We start from the raw sequence: 15,827 nt of genomic DNA on the forward strand, positions 1-15,827 counted from the left end.
GTCAGAAAACAGGCTTGAAAACTTTCTACTAATTTTTTTCAACATTTGACTGCAACACAGTGTGCTAGGTGCTAGGGCTGTGAAGATGAACAAAACATGAATTCTCTCTCTTTTGCAGGATCTTAAGGGGTAATGGAAAAGCCAGATTTGTAGTCGCAAATGAGAGTCCTCAGTGCTCTAACAGTGGCATGTGCTGAGCATAGGATGCAGCCTAACTCTGCCTGAAGGAAATGGGCAAACTGTGGTTTCCGCCAATCTCTTTAAGTGAAGAAAACAGACTTTAGATTTAGACAAAAGCCACAGAAGAAAATAATGTGGATTAAAAGCCCAAAACATAGTTATTCCAAGGAACTCAGAAATAACATTGCATGAGCCTGTGATTTAAGATTTGCCAAAGGAATTGAATTTGCAGTTCAGTAGTTAAGAAGGACATTTTACTGTGCTCTGAGAGTCAAATGCTTTTTTTATCCTGCCTATATCAGGTTATCAATGAAAGTTGATTAAAATGATCACATTTTCCCCCCAGGGACAGATAATTGTTATCTAGACAGAGAGTGGACCCCAAATCATATCACAGGCCAGGTTTTGGCCAATTTTATTTTTAGTATTCCTTTAGGCATCTGATAAAGTATTTTAAACATAAGGTTGTTTTTCTTAGGCTAAGGTTTCTTCCCCCCCGCCCCCCTCTATCTAGTAGTTGATATTTTTTCATGTTCCCAATTTCAGACCACCAGTTAGTTTCTTTATTCTGCTGCACATTATTCTCTTCCAGGGAACAGCTTCCTTCTTGACTTCCCTGAAGCCCTTACACCTGTCAGCCTCACTCAGTGAAATTCCGAGCTCTTTATGTCCCATCACTGGGGAGCGTCACACACCCTAGGCCACAGGTAGCAAACACAAGGCCCGTGGGCCGAGTCCTGCCCTCCACCGTGTTTTATCTGGCCGGGCACCTTGTTTCTACCTGGCGGCAGCGCAGAGCTCTCGCTTAACTGTTACGGAGTAGTTACATTTATACAGTCCTAAAGTTGCATTAGGCCCTTGGAAGGCAACCTCGAGGCTGATGTGGCCCCCGGTGAAAATGAGTTTGACACCCTTGCCCTAGGCCCTCTGGGCTAACTGTGGAGAAGGTTGATGATGGTGATGGAGATGACGATGTTGGTGATTTTGAGGATTATTGCTATCCCTATACTCATTCCCAGAGAGTTGGTATACGGCAGTTCAGAGTGTGAGCCCTGGAGTCAAGCTGCTTAGGTTCAGTGCCAGCTCTTTCACTTCTTAGCTCTGTGACCTAGGCAGATGGTGTTACCTCTCTTGGACAAAATTTTTCCTCTTCCATAAAACAGGTATTATCAGAATAGTATCTATTATGCCATGGGATTATTGGGAGAATTAGATGAATTAAGACATACCACATAATAAGAGCTCAAAAATGGTACTTAGTAGACTGAAGTTTGTAACTGGCACAGTGCTAAGGATATTATCTCTTAAGTCCTCACAACAACCTTGTAGGTGCTGTTTACTGCCTTTTGGAGATGAGGAAATTGAGGCTTAGAAAAGTTAAATAACTTGTCCATGGTCACATGGTCTGGATTCAAACTCGGATCTGTGTGATTCCAGAATGTCTGCTCTTTGGACTAAAATATGATGCCCCTGGGAATCACTGCACAACAGGAGTGCGGCCACAGCTCACTGCAGTTACGCCAGCTGCATCTGCGGGCCAAGCAGCGCATGCCCTAGGGAACTGTCCTGGACCATCCGTCAGGATTCAGTTCTAGTTCTGGCTTTCTTTGCCTTTCTTTTGATCTTGAGCAAGTCGCTTAAATCAGTCATTTTTCAACTGGTGTGCCACCAAGGTACACTGGTGTGCCACAAGAACTTTTAAAACACATAATACTGGACTGTTTGGTCAGGGGCACTGACCTCTTTTCCCTTAGATTGTCAAATAAAAAAATGACAATAGCCAACACAACAATAGCCATTTGGTGTGAATGAGTCAAAATTATATCTATTTTTTTTGTCAGATCATCAGAAAATATTTTGGTGTGCTGCAGAATTTTTAATAATTAGTTTACATATGTCATAAGATGAAAAAGTTTGAAAATCACTGATTTAAATACTTTTGAGGCTGTGATTTATAATCAGTAACCTGGAAATCATAGTGGAGTTGCTCAAAGTGTCAAGTGAGACTATAATACTGGAAGAGAATAAAGTGCCTGGCTTACCGTGTGGACATTTTAAATAGAACAGGTAATATCAGTTAACTTTTAAAACCTTATCTCCCCTTTGAGGTTATTTGAATTTTGTTTGCTACTTCAGAAAGTGAGAGGTTTATGTTGTGCTTTTGGGAATGAATCTAAGGTTCTAGGACACTTGATGCAACTAGATTGGGTTGGCAGCCGAATCTTTGGGCTACCAAACACCATACATAAAAACATTCAGTGAGCAGATAATAAAAGTAACATGTAGCTGGTATTGGTTGGATCAGGCATGGATTCAATACTAAAGAGAATCACATCTGAAAAATATGTTAGGCCTCCCCTTTCTGTGGATTTTTTGTTATAGCAGATTGAAGTTTTTGGACAGAACATAATATAGAGTTATATCCTTCTATGTATTACTCAGCCATCCATCTAGCACAATGAGTGATGCAGAATCCACATGACCTCTGGAGATAAATAGAAGACACCCATTCCTTATATCATTTTTATGAGAATTAAACAAACAGATCTAGTTAGCTTTCTGACTGATTCCCACACCTGTGGCAGTTAGAATGGAGAGGAGAGTTTCATACAGGCAGTCAGGGGTAAGAAATGATCGGAGGAGCCTGACCCAAAGGGGAAAGAAAACCCAAAGCATAAGTTTTCTTGGTATGGAATCTTTAAGAAAAGCATATTCACTTTTGTGAATTCATGTCAATTTTGTGAGATAGTTTAAGAAGGTGAGATTAACTTCTTTTTCTGAGGAAGAAAACAGGGAGTTTCATTACCTGCTCAGGGGCTGACAACTTTAATTGGTGCGTCAGGAATTGAACCCACGTCCCTCACTTGCTGGCAAAAACTGCATACAGCTAAACAGGAGTAACATCAAAGGTCTTAGGGGCATTATGTGAATGCTCAGTAGGACTGATGTTAGTAGTAAATGTCTGGAAACACTAATAAAAGATAAAATTATGTTGGTGTGGTATAAGAAGGTGGGAAAGAATTCCCCATTTTAAGAAGATTTTCATTTATAAGTTTAAAATTAGGAGACGCCCTGGCTGGTGTGGCTCAGTTGATTGGAGCGTTTTCCCATAACTGCAAGGCTGCAGGTTGGTTCCCCTGTCTGGGAGAGTTCCCCTGGTTCTGGCCTGTAAGGGAGGCAACCAGTCAATGCTTTTTCTCATTTGGATGTTTCTCTCTCTCCCTTCCTCTCTCTCTGAAAACAATGAAAAAATGTCCTCAGGTGAGGATAAAAAAATTAATAAAATTAGGAGAAAGAACGATTATGGTACTCAAAGAATATAAAACAGAGATAACTGGAAAACTTAGTTGCTCTAAGTGGCTTATTTCCTGAGGTTCTAGATTGACAGGTGCTTTGGAATAGAAGAAGGATGAACCAGTGTAGTGATCTTTAAACATTTGTGCTCCAGTAAAAGAATTTTGAAAACTATGGATTCCCTTGTTGATATTTAAAATTTTGTCATAAGTGTAAATCACTTGTGTGGTATAATTGATTGTAAACACTGACATTTCTTAATAAACTTGTCATACCATTCTTAAATGTTTGAGTCAAATACCATAGCATATATATGATACCTGCCACTATCCATTTACAAACTACTCTTTAACAGGCAGAAATTTTATTGTTAATTTTTCTCTTTGAAGTCTTTGTTATTACACTTTTCCTACTAAATTTTGTCTTTATGTATTATTATGTTTAAAATCTATTTTTGATCACCCTATCATACTTTGGTGATAAAATTTAATTTATAGTGACAGAACTCTCTCGATTTTTAAGAAGTTATTAGTATACAGTTGATCACAATATGTGAATTATACTTTTATAATTAATAATAGAGAAAATACAATTCTATTGGAAATTTATCTTTTAATATATTATTGGTGCTTTTCTAATTATTTCATATATCATTGTATGAATATTATTCATTACAAAGAGTTTATCATATTTTTAAATCTTTTAAATATATGCACTGTTGAATTTTGTTTACATAAGTAAGTTGAAGAGGATGAGGGTGTTAATAAAGCAGTGTCACTCAAATATTTGAAGTTATGGATTAAATTCAAAATCACAATGATCTATCACTTAAAATGCATTTGATTTATCAGCTGACAAACACTTCAGGTTTCTTCTCTACTTTTATTACAAGTGAAGAATTAGCAAAGACACCCAAGTTGCCAAAGAGCGATTAGGGTGATACGCTTTTCACCATCAGCGTTTCTCCTGTGTCCTGCCCAGAGTTTCTTCTCGACCCCAAGCAGTGCCTGCGAGTGAGATTTGTGATGGGTGAGCTGTGCCTTGATTTTGTAAAGTGGGAGAAGGGGAATTGGAAAAGGTAAAATGGGAGAGGGAAACCTGCTGTGTAGGAGCATTCTCGGGTAGATTGGTTTCAGGGAAAGGTGTTTAGAAAAGTTGATATGTAAATTGATTTAACTTCTGTTTACCTGTTTACTCTTCATACCCTTTGGAAAGTTGCGCATACTTCTGAGATTTTGACTTCCCTCGTTTGAAGACTGTTGTGCTAGTAACCAGTATATTACCAGCTCTTATTTAAAAAGATTTTTTAATCCCTCATGTGGGTGCGCACACGTGTGTTGTCCTTTAAACCTAGAACACAGCTGACCAGGGTAAATAGTTGTCTAGGGTAATGTCATACGTCTTGATTGCTTCCAAGCATCTGCTTATACATCGTCCTTTCCTGAGCATGGGTCTTCATGATCCTAGTTGTCTCTAAATTCTTGAGTCAGGATTCACACTTTGACTACCTATGTAACTTTTTCTTGTACATTTTTTGGTAATCCTACTCGCATTTTTCATACTTTGGCAAAGCATATCTTAAATAGCTCAATATAAGAAATTGCTTGCCATTTTGAGTAAATGAGAAACAATTGGCCACACTCAGATTACTTTTTTGCTCTGGCTTATTTCTTTTGGTATCAGTTCATAAAAACTAAAAACAGTGCAAGAGATCTGAGATATAATTTATATTAACTCTTTCCTTTTACAGAAAATGAAACCAGAGATACTAAACCAGTTGTCCAGGGTCACAGAGTTGGTATTGGAATAGTAGTACCCGGTCTCCTAACTCCCATTATCACACCCGTTGCTGCATTACACCTTCTGCTGCCTTTTACTAAATTGCATTCCTCCCCTCAGTCCTACTTAATATTATTTCTTCTGGGGGTTGACTGAGCTTTTGTTGACTCAGCATTATTTTTCAAACAGAGAGGCATTTGCTTTTTCATTGAAGACTTTTCTCAAAACAAAAACACTTCTTACCCCCTGGCAAATACTTTCTGTGGCACAGTGGGACACGGGGAGGCGAGCCTGGGGCCCTGTGGCCCCAGGCAGTGGCACTGGGGGAGGGGGAATGTTAACAGGTCAGAGTGGAGGTGGATTGGCAGAGCGGGGGCTGGTGGGAGGTGGGAAGCTTACATCATTTCCCTGCAACTGGGCTCTGGCGAGGCTGTAAGGCCTCACTTTCCCCTGTGTAATAGTTTACCAGATTGACAGAGATTCGTAAAAGAAAGAAAAGGTATGGCAGGATGGATGCTCACCCCGTTCATAAATCTGCTATAAGATGAAATTGTCAGTAATAACTAGAAGCAGCCAGGACTGTCTGTGCTTCGTTCCCCCCCCCCCACTCCCGCCCCCCCAGCTCAGTTCCTTTCTGCTCCGCCCCATCTCTGCTCTCTCTGCTGCTCAGATCAGCTTCCTGCTTCTCTTGAGCTGTTCTCCTATAAAGCTGGTCTGCTTTCACTGAAAGCATTATATTCATAAGTCTGAGTCAGGTTTTGTGGAAGTATTGTTGGTTTGGTTTTCTTTGGGGGATGGAGGGGGAGGGAGGAATTTAAAAAAAAAAAGAAAGAAAGAAAGGGGCAGGCTGATGAAAAAGCAAAATCATCATGAATTTTGTTGTCACATCTTGCCGGTGTTACAACCAGCTTTGTAGACTGCCGCACTGAAAACATTTCTGTGAGAGGTATGTGCTTGAAAATGGAAAGGTGACTGTTGGCTGTGGAGCAAACGGTCCGCCCAGCAGCTGCTTAGATGGCTGTAAGGTCGGAATTCTTCCTAGTGTTTGGTAAGGCAAGGGCAGTCTTTACTTGAAGCGTGGAACAGTTAACCAGCTATTGGTAAAATGTGAAACGTGTGCTTAGTTAGTCCCCACATCAGGACTCTTGAAATGTTCGTTCAGGCTGAATTATTTCTAGTCAAAACCACGGTGTTATTCCAGGCTCTCTTGGCGGTGGTTGTCTGTAAACAAGATGATGATCTTTAATACCTCTCTCATTATTGATGAACCGCACGACAAAGATTAATGAGAGAGACTTCCAGTAGCCTAGCAGAAGTTTCAGATTCATTAGGAGCTTTTCCATGACAGATGGCAAAAGTAAAAGGAAATGGTTGATGATTTTACCGTAACCTAAAGTGAAAGTTTTAAAGTTTAGAGGGTGTGTTATGGCTAAGTGGAGAAATCTGAAGGGGCCACCAAAATTTAGAATCATAACCCCACCCACTAGAGTGCATGACTGAACTATATTATGGCCAGAAGGCTTTTGAACACATATGGACGTATCTTTTCAACAGAAATTAGGGAATATGTATAAATGTTTCTATTTAGTTATCAAAAGAATAGTATTAAGAATAAGCATGTAACTACCACCAAAGGAGATGTGCAGAACTGTATATTGAGTATGAAATACTCAGGCTTGTTGTTATAAGAAGTTTCAGAGAATATTTAAAGTAGGTAAATACGATAATTTTGTCTTGTATATTGGATAGTTGGCAGAGACCATTCAAACTACAAAGTAGTTTCTGCTTGATTTTAAGAATTATTTTATCATGAAGAAATTTGAGAATTCTTGAATGTTAGCATGTTTTAAACTTATTTTACAAAACTTCAGAATTGTTTATCAATATATAAATGTGCCCATTCCCACAAAGATAGTAAGTAGTCCTTAAATGGTTGAAAGTGCTTAGGAACAGAATAAGCTAGTGCTTATAAGTTAACCAGATTTTTTCCCATGTAAACTTCATTTCTTTTCTCTTGTGTGCAAGGAGAGTTAATCTTCATGATTATACCAGATAACATTAACATGTTAAAAAGATAAAAGGTTCTAGAACAAAAGATCTGGGAAGTAAACCTCCTGCAGGCTTCTGAGAAGGAATCCCCTCGACCCAACACAGGTAGGGGCCATCCTGACTGTATTAACTTGGTCCTTCTCAAGTGCACATTAGAAACCCCTGGAGAACTTCCGTTTTTCTTTTCTTTTTTTTTAACTAGCAAGTATCTTTTATTTATTTATTTTTTCATTATTTTTTAATTGTGTTTTTTCCGTTACCATTTATCCCCCTATCTTTGCCCTGGCTCTGCCCCAGAGATTCTAATTTAATTGGTTGGGTGGAGGAGAGGGCTGGGCATTGATACACTTAAAACTATTCCCAAGTGTTTCTAATGTGTAGTCAGAGTTGACAATAGTTTGCATTTCCTGAACATCCTCAGTGCTGTTCTGTGCTGGGTACCATTCTGTTTCGGGTACTACTTGGATCAGCACCAAATCTGCTTTGGTATGTGTCCTCTTAGGTCTGAACTTTGTCACTTGCAGCTCATCATACATTTACCATCTCTCTCCCAAGACTTAGCTTTTCCAGGCTAAAGAGTCCTACTTTCTTCAGTCTTCAGGGCTTGCTTTCTAGGTTCTTTCCCATTCTGGTCTCTGTCTGTCATGGAATTGCTCTTCTTTGCCAGTATCACTCTTAAATAGAATGCTGACAAATAGAATCCTGGCGACTCATCCCATCATTTTAGATGTGTGGTGCCCAGCACAGGATGAAGAGAATACAGTAAAGCTGTAATTCCCTTGTTCTGGACACTATACTTCTGTTATTGGTGGCAAAGATTACGATAGCTTTTTTGACAGTCACATCACACTGTTGATTCATGGTAAGTTCGAACTCAGCTCAAGCTCTTAGTTCTTTTTCATATGAAGTCCATGACTCTGTGAGTGTAGTTTTTCCTTTTTTACTGCAGCTCCAGATTTACGCTTGTGAAGTATAAGAGGAAAATCCAGTGAATCATTTATTCCACACAGGGAGAGGGATGTATCCAAACTGAATGCCAAAAGTTTTATTATGTGCATAAATAACAAGTTTAATGAGTAATCTATACCATTCATTTGAATCCACAGCTCAGTTTAATCTGTTGGTTCAGTATGTTTTCCAGTGATCCTTCTTATTCCTGACTCCACATTTACTACTCAAAATTAAGAACCCATTTGACTATATTTGTAATCAATATGTAGGGGAGGAAAAATAATTTTTCTTCTACCTACCTAAGTTCTTCTGCCTGGTCTAATAGTAAAATTGACATGAGACAGATTCACAGGAGAAAATAACCAAGTTTATTATGTATGTTCATAATGGGGGCTCCAGAAGAATATGGCATCCAAGAACAAATTGGCCAGTTGAGGCTCACATGCCATTTTGGACTAAGGGGAGGGAGGTAGTGGTCTAGGAGAGTCTGACAGACTTAGGGTAAGGTGAGAGGCAGCTCCCTTCCTTTAAGCAGGTTTTTCTGTATAAATATCTTTAGGCAGGTAAGGGGGAAATAAAAGACTATTTTTGAGTCTTTTCTTAAAAATAACTAGCTTAAGATAATCAGTATCCCCAAAAGGTGTGTTTTGGGGTTTCATATTCTGCTCCCCCTCAAATACTTGGTCAAATGCTTTTTTAGTATCAAAACACATGATATCCATGGTATTCCCCTGTACTATATGTGTAGTATCTTTATATTAAAAGGCAATGTGTTGAATTTGTTACGGCATTCTTGTTTAGTGAGAGAAATAGAAGAAACTACTTTGCAGGTGAGCAGGTGAACTTGTCTAGGATCATACAACTCACTATCATCAAGGCTAGAACCCACTTCCAGCTCCCTTCGTGTTCCAGTGCTCTGTGGATCAAACCACAGGTGCTGATGCCATTTGTTATTTAGGGTAAAACTTCAAAGAAAACTGAAAGGAAATAAAGCCTTCACGGATGCTCCACTGTCTCTTTTGGGATATTTAATATTTAATCCCGTATCATATTGCCCAATCAACTTTGGATTTGTTTTTAATTTAGTATTCTGCCTAGAGCAATAAAAGAGTCAGCATACTAAGTTAACTGCAGAGAATAGTATTCTTAGGAGTCTGGGCATCCTAACTCCCCTTGGAAAGTTATCCACCCTCCCCCGCCCCCACCTCACACACAGTTGATTGTAATATCGCTTTGCTTATAATGACTTATACCATGGGAAAATTTTAATTAAGGGAGAGGTATATATGGCCAGTTTTCTTATTTTGCAGATGAAGAAACTGAGACCCAGGCAGAAAAGTCTTTCTGTATCCATAGTGCTTAACAGTGCATTTAGTATATAAGCATGCTTACTGCATAAGACATACTTAGTAAATAACTGGATATTGCACAGCTTTCTTCAATATTATTTTCTTCTCCACACAGGAATTGGATTTATCTTTCTTTTCCCCCAGCTTTGCCTTTGGGCACTCATTTCCTTAAAAGTGTTGAAATGGCACAGATTTTTCAAGAATACCTATTACTTTAAAAAAAAACCTCCAGTGTCACAGTAGAAACTCAGGTAACCAGGTTTATTTTTCCAGCTTTTGACTTATTGGAAAATAAGTCCCTTTCGGCCTCTTTAAAAAATGTATTTAAAACAATTTATTTAAAAAGAAAATAAGAAGAGCATTAAAAAAATGAATAGCCTAGGGCTGTCTGTATCCATCTAGCCCAATGACCACATCTTCATTAGGGTCCAGTGAAAACTGATGCTCACAACAAGGCTGAGCCTAATGTATGATAAGCCCTGCAGTCACCGGTGATTTGATTATGTTCGCTATACTGTACTTACTAAAGTAACAAAGTATACTTTAATACATTTGGAAAGGTTTTCAATAGCAGTGGCTGAAACAAAAAGCCCTTATAAGTAAATTCAGTCAATCAGACTATGCTGTTTTACAATATATAGCCTTTTGGTCAATATAGGTTTGATCCTGTGACCTCCTTTACAGTTTGGAAAAAGCTGCTTTTATTAACTTGATAGAGTATCAACAATAACATCCTGTGAGGCCACATTTTTAGAGCATCTCTTGCTTCTTTTGCCCCAGTAGTCCCAAGTGTCTATTTTCTAAGCATATTTAAATTACTTCAATTAATAGAGGTTGTATTTTTACATATTTCTCTTAAGTCGTATCCTGAGATTCATTCTTGTAACCCCTTCACTTGTTTTTATGCTTCAAAATGATGCTTTTAACCAGATGTTTTTAACAGAAGATTAGGATTAAATGTTCACAGAACCATGAACCATGTATACATTAGCTATATAAAAGAATACAGTTTGAGGCACTGGCAAGATAGCTCAGTTGGTTAGAGTGTTGTCTGATACACCAAGGTTGGGGGTTCGATCTCTGGTCAAGGCACAAACAAGAAGCAACCAATGAATGCACAGAAATAACTGGAACAAAAAATTTATGTGTTTCTCTCTCTTCCTCTCTCTCAAATCGATAAATTAAACAATTTAAAAAACAATACAGTTTGAAAACTGTAATATGACAGATTAAGGTATGATTATTTGTAGAATTAGTTAATTCTTGGGTAATATTCAGTACAAAGTATCCATATTTGAAATCAAAGTTGAGATATTAGAAAAAACATGTGTTGGGAAATAAAGGATTCATTGCAAATACTTCTTGGCGTAGAATATTAAAATGTAAAGACCTCAAAACCTAACCCCTCTAAAAAATTGCTATTCAGAGAGTACTTAGAGACAGTCTTCTAAAAGTTTCAACCAAATTATTGTTTTACGTGGCACACCCCTGCAATAATTTTTCTATACGTTTTTCTTTGTTACTGTTTTTATTATTATAAAGAAACTGGGTGGAGCTCATCAAACTTCAGAGAGAGTGCTGGATAACTGAACTTTTAGGTCAGTTTTTGGTATTTACTTATAAAACATGTTTTTTACACAGTGAACTTAACCTCTGAATATGTGTGTGTGTGTATACGCATACACACACACATATATATATATATATATATATATACATATATATACAAGTCCTTACAGCCTATAATATGATAAAGAATCACAAGAAAATAGTGTACTGGTTGTTAAAGTATTTGTAATACGTAAGTCTGTCTTCATCTATTCAGGCTGCTGTAACAAAATGCGACAGATTGGATGGCTTATAAACAACATTTATTTCCCGTAGTTCTGCAGGCTGGAAGTCCAAGGTCAGGGTACCAGCCTGGCCGGGTGAGGGCTTTCTTCTGGGTCACAGACTTCTCATATCTTCATATGACCGAAGGGTTAAGGGTATTCTCTTTTATAAAAGCACTAATCCCTATGCTGTACACCTGAAACTAATACAAAATAATATTGAATATAAACTGTAATTGAAGAAATTTTTTTAAAAATTAAAAAATAAAGGGCCCTTAAGTGGCAGCCCTAAATAAAATAAAAATAAAAGCAACAGTCCCATTCATGAGGACTTCACCTTCATGTCTTAAGCACATCTTAAAGGCTCCACCCAATACCATCACATTGGACATTAATATCTCAACACAGGAATTTGGAGGGGGAAACATTCAGACCAAGGTATCCTACCCTGAGACCCCCAAATTTATGTCTTCCTCATATGCAAAATATATTCATTTCATTTGCCCTCTAAAATCACATCTAAATATTATCCATATCAGATATGGGTGAGACTGAAGGTATGATTCAAACAAGTTATGTGTTTCCAAATATAATGGTGGGACAGTCATAGAATTAAATATTCACATTAAAAAAAGAAGAAATAGGAAAGAAGGAGGTGTAATAGACCCCAAAGAAGTCAAAACTCAATAGGGCAAAAGACTTTAAATCTCAGGGCTTAAGAATAGTCTTTAACTCGATGTTCTGCTCACCAGGCCCACTGGAGCAGGGGTCCCAACTTGGATACACTCAGGGTGACCCTACCCCCATGGCTTTGCTGGGTGCAACCCACACAGCATCTTTCCCAGGATGGAATGGCATGCCTGTGGCTCTATCGATTTGGGGTTACCTGGTGGCTTCAGCTTTTTTCCTACACTCTGTGGGGCATTGCCCTAGTAGGGGTCTCTGTGCTGGCCTTGCCCTCACCAGTTCTTTTGCCACTGTAGCTCCAGGCAGTTCCATCCTTTGAAATCTAGATGGAGGTAGCCACTGCCCCACTGGCTGCCATAATTTTGGGTGGAAGGTCTTCTGGCCTGTTGAAAACCAGGCAATGCCCTAGCCCCTTTTGAAGGCAAGGGTCCCTGATGATCTCTGAATTGCCTTTGGGGTTCTTCTTCTCTTGTTTTGAAGAATATCACAGGTTCCCAGTAGAATACCTCTGTGGTCCCATCCTATATATTCCAAGAGATCTGATGATCAACCTTCATTCATTTTTGTCTCCTCCTTCAGTTCAGATTGGCTGTTTTCCTGCTGGTGTGGCTGAATAAATTCTGGGTTCACACACATACTAATCTTTTTATCCAAAGGTCTCTTGGTCACACCCTTAGTGTTCTCTTCCAAGACACTATTATAATATGGGTATGTCGAGAATTTTCCAATTTAAAAAATACTTGTTTTCCTTTTGATTAAAATTCCACCTTTAAATCATTTTTTCTTTCATTTTCCTATAAGCATTCAAAAGAAGCCAAGCTGTACCTTCAACATACTGCTTAGAAAAGGTTCAGCCAGATACCCAAATTCATCACTCATACTTTCATCACTTACACATTCTATGTTTCACAAAATACTAGGACATGTACAGTTCAGCCACATTCTTTGCTACTTTATAACAGGGATGGCCTTTCTTTCACTTTTCACTAATAGGTTCCTCATTTCTGAGATCTCATCCCAATGGCTCTTTTCATATTTCCATGAACATTATGTTCATGACCACTTAGGTTTTTCTGTGGGAAGATTGAAGCTTTCTCTACTACTGTTTTCTTCTGAGCCTTCACGAGAATTGCTTTTAATGGTGTGTCCATGGTAATGTAGGCTTTTCCTACCATGCTCTTCAAAACCGTTTCAGCCTCTACCCACTACTCAGTTCCAAAGCCACTTCTCATTTTGAGGTATTTGTGATACTTTCAGTAACAATTTTCTAACAACAAACATTTATTTCTCACAGGTCTGGAGGCTGGAAATCCAAGACCAGTCATAATTTGATGAGTGACATAGCCTCTTACTAGGAGAATTACTATTATTGTTAAGCTCCAGAGAAAATGGATGTCAAGGGCCTTAGCAAGTAGGCCTAAGTTAACCCAAATAAAGCACCAAGTCACATATATATGACTTAACACATTGAAATATAATAAATTTGTGAATACATTATATATCAGCTTTGCATGTCTTAGAATTATTTATTTTTATTAAAGTACTTTAATTAGATTTATTTGAAGATGTATGAGGTCTGTCCAGAAAGTATCCATCCATGTAATATGAAAAATAGAGACATTTATTGAAGAAGGTACAAGAAACATTGTATGTAGGACAATGACACCTCAGTCCCCTTCAAAAGAGGCACCTTGGGACCTCACACAGTTCTCCCAGTCGCTATCAGCTGCCCCATCATATTTTCCTGAATCTCATTGAGGGTGAGATTCAGGTGAGGATTTAAAACAACGTGTTAAATCTGTATATCAATTTCGTGAAAATTGACATCTTTTTTACATTCAGTCTTCTAGTTCTTGAACACAGTCTATGTCTTTCATTTATTTAGAACTTAAAATTTTTCATCAGCATTCTGTAGTTTTCAACGTACATATGTTGAACTTATTTTATTAGATTTATAATGAATGTTTTATCTTTTCACCATTGTAAATGATACTGTAAATTTGGCTGTCTGCATGTTCATTTCTAGTATATGAAAAATTTTAATTTTGATGTCCATATGTTCATTGCTCATATATAAAAATACAATTGATTGTTGTATTTTGAACCATATATACTCTTGTACCCATTTTAGAAGTTTTAAAAAACACTTTTTCTGATTCCATGCTATGATCTTAAGATTTTTCTTCTTTTACCTGTTAGTATGGTATGTCATATTCATTGATTTTTGAATTGAACCATACTTGCATTCCTGAAGTAAATCCCTGGTTATGTTGTATAATTTGTTTTATATATTGCTGAATTCTATTTGCTAATATTTTGTTAGGGATTCTTGCATCTGTACTAATGAGGGATATTGGTGTGTAGCCTTCCTTTTTGGTATCAAGGTAATACCAAAATACTTTTTGTTTTTACTTTCTTTGATTTCTTCTCTTTATTATTTTCTAAAATTTCTGCTTATTTGGGTTTATGTTTATCTTTTTCCAAGTTCTTAAAGTGGGAGTTTAAATTACTGACTTGTAAGATTTTCCTCTTTCAAAGATTTTAGTGCTACACATTCCCCACTGAGCACTGCTTTTGCTGTGTCCCATTAATTTTGATATGCTATATTTTTACTTTTGTTCAGTTCATTGTATTTTTTAAAAAATTTCCCTTGAGACCTTTGATCCATGGATTATTTATAAGTGTATTGTGTAGTTTCCACATTAGGGAGTTTTGCTATTAGCTTTCTGTTAATGATTTCTAATTTGATACCATTGTGATCAGAGTATTAAATTCTTTTAAATTTGTTGATGAACTTGCTTTATAACCTGCTGTATAGTCTTTCTTGGTATATATTCCTTGGGCACTTGAAAAAGAATGTGTATTAGATCCTGTTATTTGATGTTGAGTTTTTATGTACCCTTTTGGATTTTCTCTCATAATTTGATCTATTGCTGACAGAGAAGTGTTGATGGCTTCCACTCTAAATGTGGATTTATCTGTGTCTAACTTCAGTTAAGTTTTTACTTCATATATTTGGTAGCTCTGTTATTCACACATTTAGGATTGCTGTATCATTTTGGCTATGTGGCTGGCCCTTTATCATGATGTAATGTTAGGTTGTGTGTCTGGTAAATTTCTTTGCTCTGAAGTCTACTTTTTCTGATTAGTATAGCATTCTTGGTTTACTTGATTATTGTTTGTGTGATATACTGTTTCTGTTTTATAAATTTTCAACCTATATCACTATATTTGAAGTGAGTTTCTTATAGACAGTATAATTAGATCGTTCTTTCAATACATTGACACATTTTAATTCGTGCTTTTACCTCATGTTTTTACTTTCTCCATTTATAATATGGTTGTACTGTCATTAGACATTGTTATAATTTGTTTCAACAATCTAACATAAGGCCTATTGTAGTTACCCATATTTTTGTTTATCATGTCCTGTTTTTACTCCTCATATTCCAAATTTCCTCCTTTTATTCACCCCCACCCCCTTTGTGTTTACTGAACTTCTTTAGTCCCTCTTTTAGGTTAGGTCTGCTGGTGGAAATTCTGAATTTACCTTCATCTGAGAATGTCTTTATTTTCTCTTCTTTCCTAAAGCACATTTTCACTAGGTATAGGATTCCAGGTTAACAGGTGCTTTTTTTTTTTTTTTTTAAGCTTAAAAAATGTGCTATTGCCTTCTGATCATTACTGATTGGAAATCTACTCATGT

The 15,827-nt window shown here is 37.3% G+C and overlaps 1 protein-coding gene across 12 annotated transcripts in view; it reads left to right on the forward strand.

The window, feature by feature from the left end:
* BBX (BBX high mobility group box domain containing) overlaps positions 1-15,827 on the forward strand; it is a 257,308-nt gene that overhangs the window by 65,040 nt on the left and 176,441 nt on the right. The window contains exon 1 of one of the 12 annotated variants that reach the window (XM_024578148.4): positions 6,092-6,199. The exons of the other annotated variants lie outside the window; for them this stretch is intronic. The gene's annotated coding sequence lies outside the window, so the exon portion shown is untranslated. Of the gene's footprint in view, positions 1-6,091; positions 6,200-15,827 lie in introns of those variants that run through there. 12 annotated transcript variants of the gene reach the window in all.

The sequence above is a fragment of the Desmodus rotundus genome, chromosome 2 (genome assembly GCF_022682495.2).
Source record: "Desmodus rotundus isolate HL8 chromosome 2, HLdesRot8A.1, whole genome shotgun sequence".
NCBI lineage: Eukaryota > Metazoa > Chordata > Mammalia > Chiroptera > Phyllostomidae > Desmodus > Desmodus rotundus.